The sequence below is a fragment of the Leptonychotes weddellii genome, chromosome X (assembly GCF_054177405.1).
Source record: "Leptonychotes weddellii isolate Sample4059 chromosome X, ASM5417740v2, whole genome shotgun sequence".
NCBI lineage: Eukaryota > Metazoa > Chordata > Mammalia > Carnivora > Phocidae > Leptonychotes > Leptonychotes weddellii.
In genome coordinates, this window is record NC_138385.1 from 3,798,187 (window position 1) to 3,821,952 (window position 23,766).

Sequence of the window (23,766 nt, forward strand, 5' to 3'; positions counted from 1 at the left end):
GCTGTGTTTTCCCCTCTGCTGGAAAGGCAAAGACATTCACTCCCTGCCCTCCATCCCCACAGGAGGAAAGAGCCTAAGACCCTGAAGACAGGACCCTGTGGCTGGTCCTTTCTGCCACTGCATCTAGGGCTACAGAGCCCAGGAAACCAGAACTACCCAGGGAGAGCACTGACTAGTGCTCACTTCTGGCCATTGCTTACAGTGACAAGGCAAGGGGGCATGAGCTGCACCGAAGAGCCCTGGGGACACAGCATCACTCTGACCTAGCTAAAGGGCCAGGCACTGGGCTGGGCGGTTCAAGGTCCCGCTAGCTGAGAACCTGACTTGGGCCTTCCTGACTGGGAAGGCAGGCGGACAATTACAGAGGATTCAAGTAGTTAAATAAGCCAGCAAGGTCTGACCAATACCAATGCAGCATGGGCAACATGAGAGTCAGTTTATGTGTGACCCTGGCCAGACCATGGTCCCCAGTTATTCAATCAAACACTAATCTGAGTGTTGCTGTGAAGGTATTTCGTACTCGTGGGCAACATCTACAATCAGCTGACTTCAAGTCAAGAAGACTACGAACACTTGATAATGTGGATGGGCCTCATACAATCAGTGAAAGGCCTTCTGAGGTTTCCCAAAGAAGAAATCCTGCCTCCAGACTACATCAGCAACCCCTGACTGTGTTTCCAGCCTGCTGGCCTGCCCTATAGGTTTGGGACTTGCCAGGACCCACAATTTTGGGAACCAGCTCCCTAAAATCCATCCATCTCTCTGTTCACCCATCCATCCATCCATCCAACCACCCACCCACCCACCCACCTATCCATCTATCTAGCTCTATCTGTCTATCTCATCTCTTGGCTCTGCTTCTGTGGAGAATCTGACTGAGCCAGGTTGATGCTCCGTGGGCACTCCCAGGACACTGGTCAACTACAGCCTCGCAGCGTTATGGAGGTTTTGGCAACAACGGTTCTGACCAGAATTAGTGGTTAACATTTACCTGCGCTGTTCCGACCATGCAGCTCTCTTCCCGGCAGCCCAGAGGTAGCTGGAGAAGGTGGCAGATGAGGCTTGGGGGCAGACTGAGGGGCTCTCCTCTCAGGAGTAGGGGCTCTTCCACCTGACATCTCTGAAATGGCAACAAGGGGCATTCAGGACTGGCGGACACCAACCAGCTCACCTCTTTTTTCCAAAGCTCAGCCTCTCTGCAGGGTTGCTGGTAGTGATCAGAATCGGAAACGAGATGACCAGAGGGAAAGTGCCTCCCTGCCGGGGGCCCAGGGCTGCACTGACTTCTGTGGCTCTGGGACACTTTGGCCTTTGTGGGCCCCTTCCTCAATAACAAAATGCATAACAATTATAGTTGATGACTCTGTAGCTATAAAGATGAATATGTGAATTCATATGAATGTCGATGAATCCACATTAATAGTACATATCAAAATATTTTCTTCCATCTAAGAGTTCATTGTCTCCCTTCTGATTTGAAAAGAAATTGAAGTATTTTCATGAGCCGCTAAAAGTATCATGGCCCTAGTACATCCCTGTCAGCCCTGGGAGGCACTTGGAGAATGTCCAGGCCACGGAGGAGCAACCTTCTCCCCTGGAAGAGCCGAGTCAGCACAAAGGATAGGGTGGACAGCTGCTTTTGGTCTTTGTCATTAAAAAAGTCTATTGGGTCCTGTGGGAAAAGATACAGTCTTACAGTTAGATGACCAATTATGTCAGAAAAAGCAAGGTCCCTGAGAAAAATGAGCAGTGATTTTTTTATGATTTAAAGTCATTATAATTGTCACTGACCCTATCAAGCACTTATTATAAGCTGCACATAGGGCTAAGTGCCATACCTTCATCTTCATATGAACCCCATCTTCGAGACTGGAAGGTTGGGGCACCAGGCTGCTGGGGGGTAGGGGGTCAGAGGAAGTGAAGGGCACAAAGCAGAAGGGACCAGTGGGGGAAACGGACTGTGGAAGACACCCTCAGGGCTTCCCCGTGTTCTTATGATTTGCCCTTCTGGAACCACCTTCCATGATAGCTTGATAAACTTGGGACAATAGCACAGAACCCAATGCAAAAGTTAACATTTTCATGAATGTTTTCAGGAAAAGAGCCTGTGCTTGCCTCTGATTTTCCTCTCAGTGACTTCCCAGGCCAACAACAGAAGCCATTAAATAAGAACACATTTTGTATGTTTCCTGCTCTTGAACTGAATGAGGACAACCCATCTGGGAGTCTGGGGAAGTCTTCGCAAAGGGAGTGAGCCAGGGAGTGCTTGGAGTCCTGAGAGAAAACTGCTTCCTGGTTCCGGGGTGGAGAGGCCCCAGGGCTGGCTGCTCCATCTGGTGGGCCCAGAGGTGCGGAGGGCCTAGAAGCGAGGAAAAACTGCTGTTATCAGCTGCACGCTGTGTACAAGGCCACGGCAGCTCCAAGGGGCAAAGTCGAGATAAGGAGTCGGGCAGTGTGACTCCAGACAGTTCTGACTTGGTCACTTAACTGGATGGCCATGAATGGGTTACTTTGTCCCTTGGAGCTGCCTTTTCCTTCCACGGCACTGTTTGCACACCTACTGTATACTGGAGCTCCCCACGTACTCTTAGGGAAACCTGGCAGCGAGGTGAAGCTTTGCCCGGGCCCAGCGCACAGACGAGGAAGAAGGCTCTGAGAGCCTTCGCAAGTGCCGGAAGGTAGAGAGATGCAGATACCCAAGTGCTTAGAACTGGCAGGACGTCTGCCAGTCCTACAGTCTGCCCTTCCATCTGCTGCTTTGGACCCTCAACTGGACCTCCCATTGTTCTGCCCCCCCCTTTTAAAATTGTACTTAATATGGGTGTGTGATGAAATCTGTCAATAACACTTTCAAAAAATATTTATTTATTTGAGAGAGAGAGAGCATGAGCAGGGGGAGAAGAGGCAGAGGGAGAGGGAGAAGCAGACTCACCGCTGAGCAGGGAGCCCGACGCGGGGCTCGATCCCAGGACCCTGAGATCATGACCTGAGCTGAAGGCAGTAGCTCAATAGACTGAGCCACCCAGGCACCCCTGTCAATTAACATTTTAAAGTGTACGATTCAGTGGCATTAATTATATTAATGAAGTTATGCAACAATCTCCACTAATTCCAGAACATTTTCATCACCCCACCCCCCAAAACCCCCATACCATCAACCAGTCACTCCATTCTTCCCCTCCCCCCGGCCACTGGCAACCACTAATTTGTTTTCTGTCTGTACGGATTGGCCCCTTCTGGACATTACACATGAATGGAATCATACAGTATGTGGTCTTTTGGGACTGGCTTCTTCACCTTAGCATGAAATTTTAGGTGTAGCATGGATCTGCACTTCATTCTCTTTCATGGCTGAGTAATACTTCATTAAGGATGGACTGCAGTTTATTTTTCCTCTGGCCAGTTGATGAACATTTGGGCTGTTTCCACTTTTTTCGATTATGAATAATGCTGCTATGAGCATTCATTGTCTGAGCACCAGTCCTCTTGGGTATGTACTCAGGAGTGGAAATGCTGGGGCACAAGGTAACTGTATGTTTAACTTTTTGAAGAACCACCAAAGTGCCTTCTGCAGAGGCTGCCCCATTTTCCAGTCCCATCAGCAGTGCACAGGGGTTCCAGTTTCTCCACAGCCTCCCCAACACTTGTTCTTTTCTGGGGTTTTGTTTGTTGTTTTTGTTTTTTTGTTTTTTTTAATCTTAGTGGCACGAGGTAGTATCTCATTGTGGTTTTGATTTGCATTTCTCCAGTTGCTACTGATGTTGAGCATCTTTTCATGTGTTTGTTGGCCCTTCCCATTGTTCTTTTTTTTTTTTTTAAAGATTTTTATTTATTTATTTGTCGGAGAGAGAGAGAGAGAGCACAAGCAGGGGGAGCAGCAGAGGGAGAGGGAGAAGCAGGCTCCTCACTGAGCAAGGAGCCCGATGTGGGACTCGATCCCAGGACCCTGGGATCATGACCTGAGCCAAAGGCAGACGCTTAACGACTGAGCCACCCAGGTGTCCCCCATTGTTCTTAATAGAGAATAAAACATCCCTACCAGAGCCTCAAAGGCCCTGCCCCCTCCCCTCTGGCAGCCCCCACCCCTGCCCCAGTGCCTGCCCCTCTGCTCATCCATTTGCACTCTGGGATCCAGCCACACAGGCCTCCCTCTTCCTCACGTGCCTCAGAGCCTGTACACACACAGTCCCCTCTTGTTGCAACTGTTCTCTTCCCCCGGTTCCCCATCCCTGCGGTTACCTCCTTATCCTCCATCTGTCCGCCCTGCCCACCAGACTAGGCTGACCCCTGTCTGCGTGCACGGAGCATCACCAGGCACTGCCCCTCCCCACACCTCATCCGAGTGATGGGCCTCCTGCTCCTTGGGGTTTCCTGATGGCATGTTCGCTGCTACAGCCCCAGCTCCTAGCTGAGTGCTGGACAAACACTACGTTTGGGTCCAAGGCAGTGGACAGAAGGCTGGACCGAAGGACTGAAGGATGTGCAGGTTTCCTGCCAATTCCATCTTGGGCTGTTCCTGCCCTGAGCACCCAGTACTAGGTGGATATGTCTGGATATGTCTCCTAAGTACCAGGGTGGCAGCACAGACGGGCATCCCCAAACCTCTCCCATTGACATCTTTGGAGTTACCCAGCGTCAGCTGTGGTCTGTTATGACTCATGCCCTCGAGGCACATGTCTGTTGTCAGCAAGTGACTCATGGATGCAGCTCCTCAGCCTTGGCAGCCAGCTAGGCCTGCTGACATAGGGGAGAGAGTCCCACACTGGGAGGCAAGAGCCAGAGTTCTCGTCTCAGTCTGCGATGACTCGCTGTGGGAGCTGGGGCCCTGGCCTCCCCAGTCTGCAGCATACATCAGAACCACCTGTAGAGCGCTTTTCGAACTGCAGCTGGCTCTCCCCCTCTCCCTCCACCCGGAGATTCTGATTTAGTAGCTTTGGCATAGGGCCCAGGAAATCTGCATTTTAATCAGCAGCCCCAGTGTCCCCTGATGCTCAGCCTGGCTTGGATACTCTGCACGAGCTGCTTGAGGGCCCTCTCCACTGCCCCAGACTTTGGTTCTAGGATTCTAGAATGTCTTTCCATCACAGTCTTTGCTGGGTGAGTTCCAAGAACTTCCGTGAAGGAAGGCCAGCTCCCTTTCTATTTCCTGAACACCAACTCTGAGCCAAGCCCCAGGCTAGTTGATTGCTGACCTACAGTAGATTCTAGTCTTTTAGGGTGGACTGATTCTGCCACCGGCTAGAATACTGAGGTGCAAACCGAGGGTGTTGGGGAGGCAGGGGGGAATGGCAAAACCCCTCCTGATGGGCACCTCAGGGAAGCCAGGCGGGGCAGGCACTGCTGGGTTTTGAGCAATACACTGGAAGCAGCACACTGGGCTTTCAGCAATATACTGGAAGAGACCACGGCAGTTTATGGCCGTGTGTCAGGGAAGGCGAGGGCAGGAGGGGCAGGAGAAGCACCATGGAGGGAAAAGGAAGGTTCTAGATTACGAGGTGAGAGAAGTGGTCATGGCCATATCCTGGAGGACCTGGAGTATCAGGGTGGCAGGGTGACAGCAGTTGGGGTGGGAGATAGTGGCCGGGCAGCTTTGGAGCCTGATACAGATCCTTTTGTCCCTGGGGAACCATGAGAGGCCCAGAAGCATGGGCTACTGGTAAAAGTCTCTTCAATAAATGGTGCTGGGGAAACTGGAGAGCTACACGCAAAAGAATGAAACTGGCCCACTTTCTAAAACCAAAAATAAACTCAAAATGGATTAAAGACCTCAATGTGAGACCTCAAACCATAAAAATCCTAAAAGAAAACATAAGTAGTAATTTCTTAGACATTGGTCTTAGCAACATTTTTCTGGATATGTCTCCTAAGGCAAGGGAAACAAAAGCAAAAATAAACTATTGGGACTACATCAAAATAAAAAGCTTTTGCACAGTGAAGGAAACTATCAACAAAATGAAAAGGCAGAAGATATTTGCAAATAATATATCCAATAAGAGGCTAATATTCAAAATATATAAAAGAACTTATACAACTCAACACCAAAAAAACCCCAAATAATCTGATTTAAAAAATGAGCAGAGGACCTGAATTGACATTTTTCCAAAGAAGACATAATGGCCAATGGACACATGAAAAGATACTCACCATCACTCATCATCAGGAATATGCCAATCAAAATCACAAGATACCACTTCACATTAGTCAAGAAGGGCTAATATCAAAAAGACAAGAAATAACGTGTTGTCAAGGATGTAGAGAAAAAGGAAGCCTCGCACACTGATGGTGGGAATGCAAATTGCTGCAGGCACTCTGGAAAACAGTATGGACGTTCTTCAAAAAATTAAAAATAGAAATACCATATGATCCAGTAATTCCACTACTGGGTATTTACACAAAACAAAAACACCAATTCAAAATGATATATACTTATTTGCAATGGCCAAGACAATGGGCAGCAACCCAAGTGTCCATCCATAGATGAATGGATAAGGAAGATGTGGCATTTACATGTAATGGAACATTACTCAGCCATAAAGAAGAATGAGATCTTGCCATTGGCAACAACATGGATGGACCTAGAGGGTATAATGCTAAGTGAAATAAGTCAGACAGAGAAAGATTAATTTCATATGATTTCACTTATATGTGGACAAAGCAAATCAGCAAACAAACAAAAAACCAGAAATAGACTCATAAATACAGAGAACAAACTGGTGCTCATCAGAGGGGTGGGGGTGGGGGATGGGTGAAATAGGTGAAGGGGATGAAGAGGTACAAACTTCTAGTTATAAGATAAATAAGTCAGGGAGATAAAAAGCACAGTACAGAGAATATAGTCAATGATACTGTGATAACCTTGTATGGTGACAGAGGATGACCACATTTATCATGGTGAGCACCGAGTGAGGTACAGACTTGTGGAGTCACTATCTTGTACACCTGAAACTAAAATAACGTGTATGTTAGCTATACTTCCGTAATAAAAATTAAAACTAAAAAATAAGCATCTATTTTAAAACAACAGCTTTGGGAGCTCGAGGCTGCAGCACTGGGGAGGGTTTGGCGATAGAAGCCCTCCCTGCCCTGAACTTGAGTTTCTCCTCCTTAGGTTGCCCCTCATTGACCAGTATGCCTCCCCATTTGGGATGGTCTTAATGATTTCAGGTCTGAGCTGGGGCTTCCAGCAAGCCTGCTTCCTGACCCGTTGGCTTTCTGTTTAGAGCAGGGAAGAGGACTTTGCTAGGCTGTGTGCCCAGAGGAGGAACGAGCCCAAGCCCAAGGTGGTTAGGAATGGCAGGGCTCTGGATTCCCAGACCGTCTCTACCCCTTGCACTGCTTGAGCAAGCCACACACCCTCTCTAAGTCTCAGTCTGCTCCTCCATGAAATGAGGGTACAATTAATACCTGCCTTAGGATGTCAATGACCTTAAACATGAGGCTTTACAGAAAGTCTGGACATTCTCCTGTTCTTCATGGCAGAAGAGAAACCCCACTAGACCTACTAACTTGGTGGTCAAAGCCGAAGTGCTGAGCTTCAATCATGCCCCTGGGGCAATGAACCTCGAAGAAGGGCTGAAGAGAACATACAGGCAAGGCTGCCAGAACAGGGGGAGGAAGAGAAGCAGCTTGCAGAGCCAAAGGGGCACCCAGAAGACTAGAGAACACCAAAGACAGCTTCATCATTTGGGAGAGAAGACAGGGGAGGGACAGAAGAAGGGGACCCCCGGGGGAGTGACGAGGCTGATAGTGGGTTGCACAAATCTGGATTTGCACAAATCTGGATTCCCTCTGAGGAGTAACCTGCCCCTGCCGGGCCTTGGCCTGCTCTCAGGAGCCTTGAAGCTGCTAGACACTGTTCCCTCCTCTTGATGGAAGGTCAAAGTATGGGTTCAAACCCAAGGGTGTGGCCACTCTGGGCTGGGGGGAGTGGGGAATGCAAAGATGGTTATCCCCAGGGAGGAAGGCAGAGTTGGGCTAAACCCTGGGCCTCCAGGTCTGGGCTCCAACAGACACATTGCCCCCACCTAGCTCACCTCCTCGAGCACTGATCTCTGGGCAGAGGTCAGAATGTTAGCCCAAGGGCAGCTGTGGGAGGTGGAGAGGTGGGGGGACAGCTGCCAGACTTGGGTCAAGGACACCTCCCCTCCTCTTATAGGTAGACCACCACTCAACAGCACGTTCTGCCCTTCTTCGTCTCTGATTTATGACCCATGCTCAGGGCCACCAGCAGTTCCAGGCCCTTGCCTGCAGGCCCCCTGAACACTGTCCCCACTCTGTGAATGCCTTCAAACTACGTGTGAACCAAGTCATCTCCTGTCAGGATCCTCCACTGTTGCCTTGACCCTGGGAAGAATCTCGGTTCCAGCTCCCAAATCCAGTGTTGGGGCCCTTCCCCCATGGCATGCCACTAAGAATTTCTGTAGGAGTCACTTCCAATAGGCCCTGTCTCCTGGACACAGGAGCACCCGTTCTTCACCCTATTCCTGTAGGGGCCACCCTCTTGCTGAGCCTCACAGTCCGTCGGGCTGTGCCCTCCACCTGCTGACCTTCTGCTCCTTACCCTTCCCTGCTCTGCCACCCTCACCTCCTCTCCCAGGTCTGGCTTACAACCTGCTGGCCCAAAGCCTACAGCTGTTTCCCTGGGCTGGTGCGGAGGGGCTGTGGATATGACGGTTAATGTTTTGTGTCAAACCAGCTAGGCCATGGTGCCCAGTTCTTTGATCAAATACCAGTCTAGATGTTGCTGTGAAGGTATTTTTCAGATGTCATTAGCATTTACATCAGTAGACTTTGAGTAAAGCAGATGACCCTCTATATGTGAGTGGGCCTCGTCCAATCAGTTGATGGTCCTGAGAGCAAAGACCAAGGTTCCCCAAAGAAAAGATTATGAGTCCAGACTGCAGCATATAAACCCTGCCTGAGATTCCAGCCTTCCTGCCTGAGATTCCAGCCTTCAACTCAAGAGTGCGGGCCTGCCCTGCTGATTTCAGAATTGCCAGCCCCCGTCATCGCGCAAGCCAACTCCTTAAAATAAATCTCCCTCTGTCTCTCGGTCTCTCGGTCTCTGTCTCTTTCTCTCTCCCCTTACTCACACAGCAGACAAATGAGTGAAGTGTGTTGGCTGGGCTGGCATGTGGCAGCCACCACCATGCATGGGAAATGTGAACACTCTCGGGGAACCCAGTCTGCACCCGGGCCCTCCCCACCCCACACGGACTCAAGCCTGTTTCCCACATGGCTGGTACAGAGGCCACTGGCCAGTGAGGAGGAGGGCTGGGTTCTACCCCAGCTCACCCGGCAGCTGAGTGACCTTGGGTAAGGTCCTTCCCCTCCCTGGGCCAAAGTGTCCCTATTCTCAGCAGCAGCGCCAGACAGCAGTACTTGTTTGTAAATGTTTTACAGTAGCAGATTGCTCTGTGCCAAAGGGAATCTTATACAGTAGATCAACTTTTAAAGCTGTCCAAGTAGGGCCTCTCTGGCTTCTGTGGAGGGGAGGGAGCAGCAGAGAGCTCCCTCCACCTGCCCCTCAGTCCTGCCTGAACCTTGGACCTTGACCCCCAGAGTCTTCATGCTCTGGTCTGCTCCAACATGTGCAGATTGTACTCCCCACGCTTCCGGGTGGAATCCATTTCCTTGGTGTCCTGCCTAGCTCAATGTGCCTCTGGGCTGGTAGAGGGAATCTCATTACTGCTCGTGACTCAGAAAAGTCTAAAAGCAGCAGACAACAGCTCCTTTCAGAGCTCCCTCTGAACCCCAGGGTCTCAATTATGTGACGATGATTTTTAGAGGCTTGAGACAAGAGCAATCACATATAAGGCAGAAAAATGTGGCCTTGTCTTCTAGGGGAAGTGGCAGTCGGAGCCCCGCTCTGAGTTCTCACACTCAGGCCCCACTCTGTACTGAGTTGTCTGACAAAGGTGGCCCTGGACTAAGGCAGCCCCACTCCCCTGACAGGCCCAACTGAAGGCCCACCCAGCAGCTTTCTGAGAGGCCTTCCTGCCCCCAGGACTGGTGTGGCCTGGAAGATTGACACTGTTCCTTTTCGAGGTAGCCTGTCAGCTCTCCTGGGGACTGGCACATGTAAGTCTTGTGTATCCCAAAAGGCCAAGGGCAGCTGACCTGAGAGTTCAGAAGGATGGCTGGCCTCCTTCCCCCTCTACCACCAGGTAAATGAAGGCACTTCCCAGAATGAGTCTGGACAACAAAACAGGAACAGGTAAGCTTAGTTAAAACATGATTCTTCCCTGGGACTCATTCAAGGTGATAGTGTGGTGGGTATCATTCCTCTAGCACAAGGGAAAACGTCCCCCCATGTACACTCCTGCCATCTCTGCTTCTGCGGAGCCTCTGAAGGCTCAGGAATAAAGAGCAATTGAAGAGCTGTGAATAATGTAATCAGAATTTCAAGAGTGTGAGAGGAGGTGGTTAAGAGCCCACTCTGAAGGTCAAAGAAATCTTTTGTGGTTTTGCTTTCCCTGACCACCCTGAACACACCACCAAATGCCAGTGGTTTTTATTATGGGTAGGCTCCAAAATGGAATCCTAGGCACCAGTGTGACTGAACCAACAGGGATCAGAGGTGTTGTTTTCAAACCCAAGAGGGTACAAAGGCAGCCCAGGAGCCCTGGCTCTTTGGCGGCTCTGACTTGCCACCTGCTATCTGCGGCTTGACTCCCCCAGGCTTTTTTCTCCTCTGCAGGAGACACCCAGGACATTAATAGCCTATGGACACTATGGCTATATATGTGACTCTCATAGGCAGGGTCTGGTCCCACCTTCTGGGTACTTCCTGCCACACACTGGGCAGCTGGTCTCAGGCAAAGACGACATCAGTGGGGGCAGGCAAATGTCCCTGGATAGCATCTCTCTACTACCACTACAACTTAGGCCAGAACCAGGGTAAAGCAAAGCAAAGCAAAGTAAAGGAGTCAGGAGTTGGTAGGAGGTGTGAGCACTGGCCATTGCCCGCTATCATCAAGGAGCTGGTGTGACACCTGACCTATCCTTGTCTTACTGCGAACTGTCACTGCCACGGCTAGCTTCTTGGGAGGTGGCCTGGGAACAGGGACGTTGTACCCAAATCAAATCTCCCTGGCCTGCTGGAATTTCCTCTCTCTAGAGTCACTTTGCTCCCAAAGGCCCAGGAGGGGCTCATCCTTCTTCTGCCTCCTCCTTCTCAGCACCTCCCCGTCCAGGTCAAGAGCACTACTCTGCCCAAAGTGTTCTGGATTGTTGAGTGCTTACCCAGCAAGCATGATTGAACTCTGACCCTCACAACTGCCCTGGAGAAGGGGTATCATCCCATTTGAGGAGGAGGAAGCTGAGCCCAGAGAGGAGAAGGGCCACTTCAAGAGCCCAAGACCACAGACAACCTTGTCTGTGACAAAGCTTGTCAACCACACCACCTCACCAGCCCAGGCCTGGCAGAGGATTTGAAGCCAAGCATCCCCAGCTGGGACTGGCCCCAGGCCAGGTTGCTTTCCACTCCTGGGGATACTGTATGGCTACACAGTGATTGTGATGCCTCCTTTTCAGACTTGGTGAGCCACCTTGCAGCAACCACCAGGCCAGTGTCTTCTGCCCAGAGGACATGCTGCCTCAGCCTTGAGTGAAAGGCAAAGGGACTCCACCCAAAGAAGGCACTGGTCAGCCACAAGGAGCTCCTTGGGTGCCACCTGGAAGGGGCTGGACCCTTGGAGGGTCCACAGGCTTGGGGTCTCAGGAACAGCACGGTCCACTATATGAGTTTCCCGGGGCTGTTGCAACAAGTTACCACAAACTGTGTGACTTGAAAGAACAGAAATGAAGTGTTTCATAGTTCTGCAGGCCAGAGGTCTAAAATCCAGGTGTCAGCACAGCTGCACTCTCTCCAAAGGCTCTAGAGGAGGGTCATGTGTCTTCCAGTGTCTGGTGGTGGCCAGCATCCTCGGTGTTTCTTGGCTTGTGGCTGCATCAACCCAATCTCTGCCTCCTACTTCACATGGCCTTCTCTTCGGCTCTATGTTCTCCTCCTCCTCTGTATTTTATAAGGACACTTGTCATTGGATTTGGGCTCCACCAGGATAATCCAGGATGATCTCATCTTGAGATCTTTAACTTGATTACATCCAAAGACCCTTTTTCCAAACCAGGGCACATTCATAGGATCTGGAGGTTAGGGCTTGGACATATCCTTTTTGGGCTACCATTCACCCCATTACATCCATCTCCACCAATGGATCACAGGTCACTGACTTCCTAGAAGTCTGGCTATCAGGGCACAGAGGCCATTGATAAGACCAACTGTCACCTTCTTTCAGAACTGAAGTAGCCTCACAGGAGGAGGCTGCCCTGCCTCAAAGACCCCTGGCAAGTGAGGAACAGAGCAGAGACTTGTTGCCCAGCCCCGAGGCTTTCATTGCCTGGATAAGCCTGCTGCACTCAGGGCCGAGTCAGGGCCCAGCCCAGCTCATTTATATTTGCAAGGGGGACAAGCCTTCGAGGTCCCTGCACACAAGGCAAGACAAAGCTTTGGGGGTGGTGACTCCATTCCTATATCTCAGCATGGCATTGGGAGGCCTTGGTCCCCACAGGCCTCAGGTCCCTCAGCTGGAAAAGGAGAGGGCTGGAGTAAGGAACTCAGGGGGTTCTCCTGGCTCAGGTGCCCACAGCTGCCCAGGAAGCCATAGTGGTCCATTGCTTTCCATATGGCTGCTGATGGCCAGGAGAGGGGCCGTGCTCGGATGGACCAGACTCCAGCTGCTATGGCACCAAGAGCAACCACACTGGCAGTGTTCCTCTGCAATTCCAACAGGGGTGTCCTTGGCTGGTGTGTACCTTGTGGGTCCCTAGGAATGGCCTGCACCCCTCATAGTAAGCCAAGCCAGAGCAAAATGCCTTTGCAGTTTGTAGCCTGGGGTAGGGACAGAACAAAGTTGCACTCCAGACACCCTAGAGGGCTGGGCGTGGCTGCCACTCGATGCTCTCCGCCTCCTGAAACATTAGTGGCTATCTAGTTCCCCTTGGTATGCCTCCACCAAAAGGAACCTCAGTCTCAACCTCCCTCCTTCCTAAAGCAGTCAATACTAATATGACTCTGACTTCTTGAGTGGTCTTCTTCCCTCTATTGCACCAGAATCTGAGTATTAGCCACTTCAGCCACCCATCCCAGTCCTTAAGGAACCTGCTAGCCACATCAGTAGATGCCCTCTCTCCCACTGGGCAAATGGTAGTTCTTCTATCCGCCCTCCAGCTTTTCCTCCTTCAGATATGCTCTAGTTTGACAGGGTTCTTCCGAGTGTGGGGCCCAGAACTAGCCAGAATATCTGGTTGGTGTCCAGCCAGAGCAGAGCAGCGGGAGAGCTGTATAGATCAGACACTGCCAAACACTTGGCATCTAGTATCTCAGTGAATCCTCCTGACAGCACTTTGAGGTAGTTTCTATTATTGTACTCACTAAAAAGATGAAACAAACCATCTGAGTCTCAGAGGTGTTAAGTAACTTGCCCAAAGGCACAGAGATAAGTGGTAGTCAAAAGTCAAATCAGACGTTCTGGTTCCAGAGTTCATGCCTTATACACTAAACTGCAAAAGAGAGTAGCACACTCACCTCCCTTGTTCTGAATACGTTGCCTCTGTTGATGCAGCCCAAGGCCCTGATTGCTTATCTGAGCCTGCCATGATGGCTCCAAATTCATACTGACCAGTTGACTATTCTCCTCACCCATCTCCATGTGTTGCCTTCTGTGTTCTCTGGGCCCTGGTTCAGAGTCCTTCAGTCTCCACTGCACAGATTGCTTCCTCCAACTGAACTATGCTCTAGCCTGCACAGGTCTGTCCTCCCCTCCCTCCACGCCCCTGCCAGCCAATGTGATCAATGAGGAGAGAGAAGTTAGAGCACAACAGACAGGCAAAAGGCTGGTGCACAGAGCTATGAGCTGGCAACTGGTAAATTGAGAGCAATTCCTGGAAATCAGGAAACAACCATTGAGGCCAAAGGCATCAAAATTAAATTGGCCTTTGAAACAAAAAAGTGCGTCTCCGCAGGCATCAACTGTGATTCTGCAAGGTTCTAAGATGACCTCTAAATGAGATAAAGTCTCCCAGCCCACGTTGGGCTGGGCACATGGGAGCAGAGTGTTGGGTGATCTTTGGGAGCCATTAGCATGATCTTATTTGAATTGCAAGCTATTGAGGAAAGCTGGGAGGGGAGAATCTGGGCGTCCAGTCTGATCTATGCCACAACACAGGGGCATGAACTGTGTCATGTGAGAAACAGGAGGTAAGAGACATAGCACATTCAGTAGAGCCTGGAGCCAGGGGGCTTTCTCCCTTTTGAGGATTCTTCCCGCTTTAGGAGCCAAGAATCCTGGGGTTGGAGCAGCCCAGAAGTAGGACATATCCTTACAATAAGATCATTTTTTAAAAAAGATTTATTTATTTGAGAGAGAGAGAGAGAGCAGGGGGAGGGGCAGAGGCAAAGGGAGAGAGAGAATCCTCAAGCAAACTCCACGCTGAGTGCTGAGCCGGACATGGGGCTCGATCCCAGGACGCTGAGATCATGACCTGAGCCAAAATCAAGAGTCAGAAGCTTAAATGACTGAGCCACCCAGGCACCCCTCCAATAAGATCATCTTTAAGAAGCATGAATGAGTGTCAATACCGATGGTGACGTTCCTTGGGGACTCAAGTCAGAATATGCTCCATGAGCTTTGAGCATTCATAGATATAGTCACATGGCATTTTCAAGTTTTACATTCTTGACACTGGAGTCCAAGTGAATAAACATCCCCCACCCCAGTGATGAACAAGGCTGTCCTGTGGGAAAATGGGGAGGAAAGACTCAGTGCTCACCTTTGGGGAGCTCAGAGACAAGGATACACCTCCTTCTAATATAACATCCAGCTTGATAGTGGGATCAGGAAGTTCAGAGGAAAACATGATTTTTTCACTTAAAAACCTGGGAAGCCTTCCTGGAAGAGGCAATAGTTGACCTGGACCTGGGAGGGTAAGTAGTATTTCAACAGTCAGAGATGGTGATGAGGGTGTTTTGGTGGAGGGGAAAGCATGGGCAAAGGCATGGAAGGACATACTTGGAAAATGGTGAGGGGCTTATTTGGCTAGAACCCCGTGTCCTGGGCTGACAGTGTGGGCTGAGATCAGGCCTGCCTGATTCTGCAGGTGATAGGAAGCCACCAAAGTCCTGATTAAGGGAAGTAGCATGAGCAGATGTATGCACAGCCTCATGCAGTTGTTTTCAGAGTGAGATCTGTGGAACACCGGAGATCCCTAAGACCCTTTTAGGGGATCTTCAAGGTCAAAACTATTTTCACAATAACACTCAAACATTCTTTGACTTTTCCACTGGATGGATTGGCACTGGTAGCGCAAAAGCCGTGGTGAGTTATACTGCATTATATATATATATATACACACGCACACACACCTCACATCTTCTTTATCCATTCATCTATCAGTGGACATTGGGTTGCTTCCATATCTTGGTTATGGTAAATAATGCTGCAATAAACATAGGAGTGCATGTATCTTTTTGAATTAGTGTTTTTGTTTTCTTTAGGTAAATATTCAGCAGTGGGATTACTGAGATCTTGCCACTTGTGACAAAATGGATGGACCTAGAAGGTATTATGCTAAGTGAAGTATTTCAGATAGGGAAAGACAAATACCATATAATTTCACTTACATGTGGAATCTAAAGAGCAAAACAAATGAACAAACAAGTAAACAAACCAAAAAACAGACTCTTACATACACAACAAACTGGTGGTTGCCAGAGGGCAGGTGGGTGGGGGTGGATAAAATAGATGGAGGGGATCAAGAGGTACAAACTTCCAGTTATAAAATAGATATGTCACAGAGATGAAAGGTACAGCATAGGGAATATAGTTAATAATATTGTAATAACTTTGTATGGTGACAGATGGTAGCTATACTTATTGTGGTGAGCACTGAGTAATGTATAGAATTGTTGAATCAATATGTTGTACACCTGAAACTAATATAACAGTGTATGTTAACTATACTTAAAAAAAAAAAAGCAGTGGTGGGTAAAACAGCAGATGCCTGAGCATGAATCAGGGCAGCAGCACCAAATTGTACTAGCTGTCATTGGATTCTTCACTGCCAAGCGCTTGCAGTTTAAAAAAAAAAAAAAGCCAGATTCACTTAAGACTGTTGTCAGCGAAGCAGTAATAATTAACTTTATTAAATACTGACCTTTGAGTACCCATATTTTAAAAAATTCTGTGTGACAAAACTGGAAATGTGTTTAAAGCACTTGTGCCTGAAACCAAAGCACAACAGTTGACTCAAGGCAAAGCACTCGTGTGATTGTTTTGAATTGTGAGCTGAATTGGCTGACTTTTCATAGAACATAACATTCACTTGAAAGAATGACTAAGTAATGTTATTCAGATTTGGGTATTCGGCAGACATTTTCTCGTAAATGAACGAAGTGAGCCCATCACTTCAAGGAAAACAACTGACATATTTTTTGCCAACGATAAAATTTCAGCTTTAATGCCAAAATTAAAAATTTGAAAAGCTTGTATCCACCACTGTGAGTTTGACAGCTTCCCAAGAGTTAAAGACTTTTTCCAATGAGATGGATGGTAATGGTAACAAATGTGATTTTTTTTGATGTTGGAGAGAAATGTGGCAACATATGGAAGTTCCACATAAGTCCAGGGCACCAATATTTTCCAAGTGACCGAAGTAGGATGTTACCAACACATAGCTGGGTAAAAGATCCATTCAAAGCATAAGAGAGTCCTTTGGGGACTCAATGGAGTCAAGTATGGAAAGTTCATTAATATCATTTCACATTCCACACTGCAACTTAACCTATAAGGAACAACTACTGGTCAAGTTTTGGTGTCACATCAAAGAAGAATGTCCACAATTATATGAAAAGTATATTAAAATATTCTTCCCTTCTCTAATTGCATATCTGTGTGAGGCTGGATTTCCTTCATATACTTCACCCTTAAGAATATATCATAACTGAATTGAGTAGATGTGAGAATCTAGCTGTTTTCTACAAAGCCATATACTAGACAAGTTTGAAAAGAATGTAAAATAATGCGGGCACCTGGGTGGCTCAGTTGGTTAAGCGACTGCCTTCAGCTCAGGTCATGATCCTGGAGTCCCGGGATCGAGTCCCACGTCGGGCTCCCTGCTCAGCAGGGAGTCTGCTTCTCCCTCTGACCCTCCTCCCTCTCATGCTCTCTGTCTCTCTCTCATTGTCTCTCTCGCAAATAAATAAAATCTTTAAAAAAAAAAAATTAAAAAAAAAAAAAAGAATGTAAAATAATGCAACTCTTTTCAATATGAGTTGTTTTGGAAAATACAGTTATTTTCATTAAAATATTATTTATATTCATGGAAAATGAGTTTATTATTTTAATTTCTAAATATATATATATAAACAATTTTGTTTCTAATGTGGTTAACATGAAGAGCTATAACCCACATAAACAAAAGCTCTTTGGGGTCTTCTACAAATTTTGTTGTCATTGTTGATTTATTCATTGTATTCTGCTTTTTTTTTTATTGAAGTGAAATTCACATGACATAAAATTAACCATTTTATTTTTTTAACCATTTTAAATTTTACAATTCAGTGACATTTAGTACATTCACAGTATTGTGCAACCATCACCCCTATTTAGTTCCAGAACATTTTTTCACCCCAAAAGGAAACTCCAAACCCATTGAGCAGTCACTCCCTTTTCCATTCTCCTCCAGCCTCTGGCAACCACTGATCTGTTTTCTGTTTCTGTGAATTTGCCCTCAATAAGTCTGAAGAGTACAAAAGAGAGGGGCACCTGAGTGGCTCAGTGGGTTAAGCATTCGACTCTTGGTTTCAGCTCAGGTCTTGAGCTCAGGATCGTGAGATGGAGCCTGCATTGGGCTCCACGGTAGGTGTGGAGCCTACTTTTTAAAAAAGTGCAAAAACGAACCAAATAGTTTGAGAACCACTGGCTCAGCGGTTCAAATCCCAGCTCTGCCACCTTGTTCAAGTTCCTTAACTTACTGGAGTTGCATTTTCCTGAGGATGTCCAATAAATGGGAGTTCTTATCCATTTACTCTGTCTCTAGATATCTGGAGAATAAGAGCCAGGTCCTGTTCACCTCATGGCCACTTGCTTAGCAGCTGAGAGACCAGTGAGTAACTCCACCTCTCTGAGCCTTGCTTTCTTTATCTATAAAAAGGAGCTAACTGCAACACCCACTTCACAGGGTAGCTGTGAGAATCAGGGTAGGAGTGAATATTTACCACATGCTCAGTGCGCAGGAGGCACTCAATGGCAGGCAGTCGTTTCGAGGGTCACAATGATAACAAAGCCATGGACAAGAATGCCAACATCATACCTGCTGGCTCTCACACTCTGCATGTAGCTCAAGAGCCACCACTGCAGCTTGGCCCTTCCTCTGGGCTGTTTGCGTGGTGGCCCATAATCCATGACAAGATCATGGCAGCACAATCTTTCCAGTGCTTTAAGGGGCCTTCATCTTTGCTTAGCCACTCTCTGTGCCCAGGCTGCTTGGGCTTTGGGAGAGCAAATAAGCTTACACTAAGCATTCCTGCTAGAGGCACATCTCAACTCCAGCTCCAGAGAACACTCCAGTCCCCCAGTTCTGCACTCAGCTGGATTAAAGGCCACTTTGACAACTGGCTGGTGGAAGTTTCCAAGATACCCTGGAAAGGCCCTAGGGGTTCAAACTTAAGAGGTGCTCTTCTACCTACCTGGTAGTTCCCCATGGCCACTCTCCCAACCCATTCATTTATCAAAGGAAAGAAAGAGGCTCTGTTACTGCAGTCCATTCTGGTGTTACCAGGCCCCCTGAGGTAAATCTGTCTTCACTGCCATGGGCGTGTAGATCCAGGCCTGTCAGGCCTGCAGCTGTTGGCTCTGAGCCCCACAGTTATAGACTGAGCCCCATGAAGTTAGAGATGCCACTGTTCAGGCACCCTTCACGCCCACATTTAACACCTCACTGACATGGCTGTGAAATCTGAGTTCTTGTCAAAGTTATTTTGAGAGTGGGAAGCTGAGGAAGCCTGGCCCTCTCAGCCACATGCACAAAAGGCAAGTAGGGTGGTGGAGTGGAGAGAGAACAGGACTGGAAATCAAGAGACTTGGAATTCAACTCTGCTGAGGACTGGAGATGTGACATCCCTATGCCTCAGTTTCCCCACTTAAGAATGAGAAAGAAGGTTGGACTAACTATGGATTCTTGGATTTTAGTCAGCATTAGTCAGGGAAAAACAACCTCTTTGAGGATATTCTATCTGATTCATTTTGCTCTAGAGAGGCTTGTTCTGGGCCAGGGACCTGAATGAAACAGGCAAGGGACAATTTTACCCTCAGTGGGTGACATAAATCATCACATAATGTAGAGAAAGTTGGCCAGTGCCAAGGTTCACTCAAATGGGAAGGGAGTAACTTCCTGCTCTGCACATACAGGGCACCCATGGGGGCAGTGGGCTGAAGGCAGATTGGTATATGTGTTGATAGAGGATGGCAGCAGGTGAGGGTGAGGTAGGCAACCAGGAATACACCTCAGTCAGGGCCTGGGGTAGCTTATTAGGTAGTCTTAGGGACCTCTGGAAACTTAGTCTGGGGATGATATGGATTGCATCACTGGCACACTGCATGCTCTATGGGCAATGGGTTCTGAGTGTCTGTGGTTTTCAGCACCCCAGTACTCAGATGGTCCTCACTGCTGTTCTCCACAGATGCTGAAGCCATGTACTATTAAGGGCACTGTGGTGGCTTCTCAGTGAATGTAGAGGCCAGCACAGGACAGGGGAAGATGCAGTTGGGAGTCAGGGTAGGAAGAACACGAGGGGCACTGGGCTTGAGGTGGGGGAGGCAGACCTTTTATGTGGTCATTGGAGCATCAGGGCACAATGCTAGAGAAATACGGGACTGAGGTCCCAGGTGGCCTATCCCAATGGGGCAGAGGAGAGGCCACAGGGATGCCTTAGAGCAGAGGGTCAGCTGACAGGAGGCCTCAGCACTCGAAGACTGGCTTTCTCTTTCTGGAATCCAAGATAGTGCATAGTATGTCCTTTTTCTTTCTACTCTCCCTTTGATACCACATTAACAATATGTTCATTCAGGACTCAGATTTATTCCAAAAAAACCAAACTGACTAATCTTCCCAAGGAATGTAGACTTTTCATAATTTCCATCTACCACTCCCACCTCTCTGGGGAGGTAAAGAGAGATGGGAAAGAATATAGAAATTATCTGCAGCCTTAAAGTTGGCTACAAGGAAACCCTAGGCAACAAAGCAAACATGAGCAGTCTTTCCTGTAGTTTTCATATCAATATGAAATTACCCACTTTATTCATTTATAAGGCTCAACATGGCAAATCTCTCAGCTACCAGGCCCCAGGCAGCTAAGATGCGGGGTGGTATGTGAACACATGTACTTTACCACATGCCTACCTTGATGTCTCCCAGGGACCTGATTCCTCCTACAGGGCCTGCCCAGATTTCGGGCCAGTCCACCATTTGCCACCTGGGAGTACATGCTCGGATGGCCATCATTGTTCATCCTGCACAAGCAGGATGGATAAAGGGCACGCATACAGAGGGCCTCTGTTCTGTGAGGAGGGCAACACAGATATCAACATCCCCATTCAAAGACAAAGAAAGTGAGGCCCAGAAAGTCTAAGTGGTTGGTCACATCCAGGTAGCAGGAATAGAGCTGGGTCATAACTCAGCTTTCTTGACTCCAAGCTCAGTCACCTTGCCATGCTACCTGATGCCTCCCAAGCTGGCAATGAATAGTGTTTTAAGAGGTCATCTTAGGGTAAGGGCACAAGTTGGGAAATCTTTCTCCACAATTTCCTGTTTACTCAACATATGCAAACATGAACTTGTGTTCAACGCATTTCAGTTAATATATCACTTTCAGACGCAATTGAGAAATTTGCCCTCAAAACTAGAGGAGAGGATGAGACCTCTGGGTTTATGAATTCAGGAGTCAAAGAGTCAGATCTTTATGGCGAGTTCTGACATAATGTTAACTGTCCTCTGCTCCACAGTACCCCTCCAGGACCCTCTCCTTGCTCACATCTCTAGCCCAAGTAGAGATCAATCAATCAATTAATTAATTTTATTGATTATTTCCTTAATGAAAGAGAGATTAGTAGGTGTATAAAGAAGAGTTACCGTCATGGGAATACACTGCTTCACAACCTAAGTGGTAACAAAAAGTAGAGTTATAGGCTGAATAATGGCCCCCAACCTGGAACCTGTAAATGTGACCTTATAGGGAAAGAGCATCTTTGCAAATGTGATTAAGTTCAGGATCTTGAGATGGGGAGATTATCCTAGATTATCTGGGTGGGACCAAATGCAATCACACATATCCCTTTAAGAGGGAGGCAGAAAGAGATTTGACACAGTCACACAGAGGAGAAGACACTGTGACCATGGAGTCAGAGATCTGCATGATGTAGCCATAACCTGAGGACTGCTGGAAGCTTTAGATCAGAAGCTGAGAGAGACAAAGAACAGATTCTCCCTTGGAGCCTCTGGAAGGACTGCAGCCCTGCTGACACCTTGATTTTGGCCTGGTGATATGAATTTTGAACTTCTGGTCTCCAGAACTGTGATAGAATAAATTTTGGTTGTTTTAAACCCCCCAGGTTGTGATCATTTGTTACAGCAACCATAGGAAATACAACTATAAAGCTCTATAAAGGGCCATTAAGGAAGACCTGGGTAAATGGAGAAACATGCCTTGTTTCTAGATATGAAAATTCAATATTGAAAATACACCAATTATCTGTAAATCTAAAATTCAAAAAAATCTCAATAAAGATTCTAAAAGGATTTTCAGAACAGGATAAAACTATTCAAAAGGTCATCTAGAAGAATAAGCACATGGCAAGAATATTCAGAAAGAAGAGCCATAAAGACAAACTCTTCTTACCAGCTAGGGAAGCATATTATAAGGTTCCTGCACAGGGGAAAAATAGATCAATTGATTACAGCAGAAAGCCCCAAAATATACCCACATATATATGCAAGTTTAGTATATGATAAAGGTACTATTTCAAATCAGTGTTGAAAGGATGGTGAAAGCTATTTAGAAAAGTATAGAGTCACATCTCTACCTCACTCCTTACACTGAAATAAACTCCAGGTGTGTCAAAGACTTAAATGTTAAATATGAAGCCATAAAAGTACAAGAAGAATACATGGAGCTTTTCTCGTTATAGATATTATCATCTTGGGTTAGGGAAAGTTTTTCTAAACATGACAGAAAACCTTGAAGTCATAGAGAAAAAGGTTATGAATTTGACTGCATATAAATGAAAACCTTCTAGGTGGAAAAATGCAATAAACAAGATCATATATATACATATAGTATATATATAAAAATATTTGCAACAGATATGACACAGGCTTTATAGCCTTCTCTACAATGAGCTCTTACAAATCCATAACGAAAAGAGCAAACATCCCAATAGAAAAATAGGCAAAGGCCCTGAATAAACCATTCCCCAAGAGAATAAATATAGATGGCCAATAAAGATGTGGAAAGATGCTATCAATAATAATCAAAGCAATGCCAAGAAAAGGTGTTCTTTTTCACCAAATTGCCAAAGATTTAAAAGATTGGCTAAACTGGTGAAGGTCTTGCACTTTTGGTAAGAGTGTAAATTAATATATTTTGAGAGCTGTTTGGCAATGTGTATTAACATATACAATGTGCACAGCCTTTGACTCAGCAAGCCCATTTTGAGGAGTTGACAAGTACTGACATGGAAAGATATTCATGATGTAGAGTGGAGATAAAGTGCTTTATAGAATGGCATATTTATGATGAATAGACAGCAGTCTGGAGAATGTTCACCAAATGTTAACAATAGTTATCCTTGGAAAAGGAGATTTGGGTGTGACTTTAATTTTTCTTTGTACTTTCAGTATTGTTTGCAGTTTTAAAATGGGCATGTGTCATTTTTTCTGCAAAAAACACTAAAGCTATTTTTTAAAAAAAGAAACGCAGAAGATGAAACATTAACATAGAACTTTGCAACAAAAGTGGTCAGCTGTTTAGGAACAGACATGGAGGGAGAAGGTATAACACTGAGAATGAAGCTTCCCTTCCATCCCCACTTCCTAGCTGGGTTGTTTTTGGCAACTGAAAGGATAGGAATGGAACATACCCTCTTAGAGTCCCTGCAAGAGTTAGATGTGAAAATATATGGCAGATAGTAAGCACTCAAGAGAAAATGACCTTATCATCATCATTTATTCATGAAAACCTAAGAACCCTTCTCATTGTGGCTGGTTGAACAATGGCCCCCCGATGCTGTCCATGTTCTAATCCTCAGAACCTAGAAAGATGTTACCTGACATGGCAAAAGGGACTCTGCAAATGTGATTGACTTGAGGATCTTGAGATGGAGAAATCATCCTGGATTTTCTGGATTGGCCTTAAATGTAATCATGGGGTCCTTATAAGAGGGATGCAGGAGGGTTGGCATCAGAGAAGGAGATGTGATGAAAGAAGCAGAAGTGGAATGATGTGGGGCATTGAACCAAGGAATGTGGGTGCCTCTAGGAGCTAGAAAAGGCAAAGAAATAGATTCTCCCCTAGAGCCTCCAGAAGGAATGCAATTCTGCCAAACCATTTCTGCTTCTGACCTCCAGAACTGTAAGATAATAAATTTGTGTTGTTTTAAGTCACTGTTTGCAGTCACTTGTTTCAGCAGCTATAGGAAACTAGTACATCAT

At 47.0% G+C, this 23,766-nt stretch overlaps 1 long non-coding RNA gene across 4 annotated transcripts in view; it reads right to left on the reverse strand.

The window, feature by feature from the left end:
• Positions 1-23,766, reverse strand: part of LOC115943001 (uncharacterized) — a 204,248-nt gene that overhangs the window by 19,836 nt on the left and 160,646 nt on the right. For all 4 annotated transcript variants that reach the window (XR_014141172.1, XR_014141171.1, XR_014141170.1 and 1 more), the window contains one exon: positions 992-1,120. This is a non-coding gene — a long non-coding RNA (uncharacterized LOC115943001). The remainder of the gene's footprint in view (positions 1-991; positions 1,121-23,766) is intronic.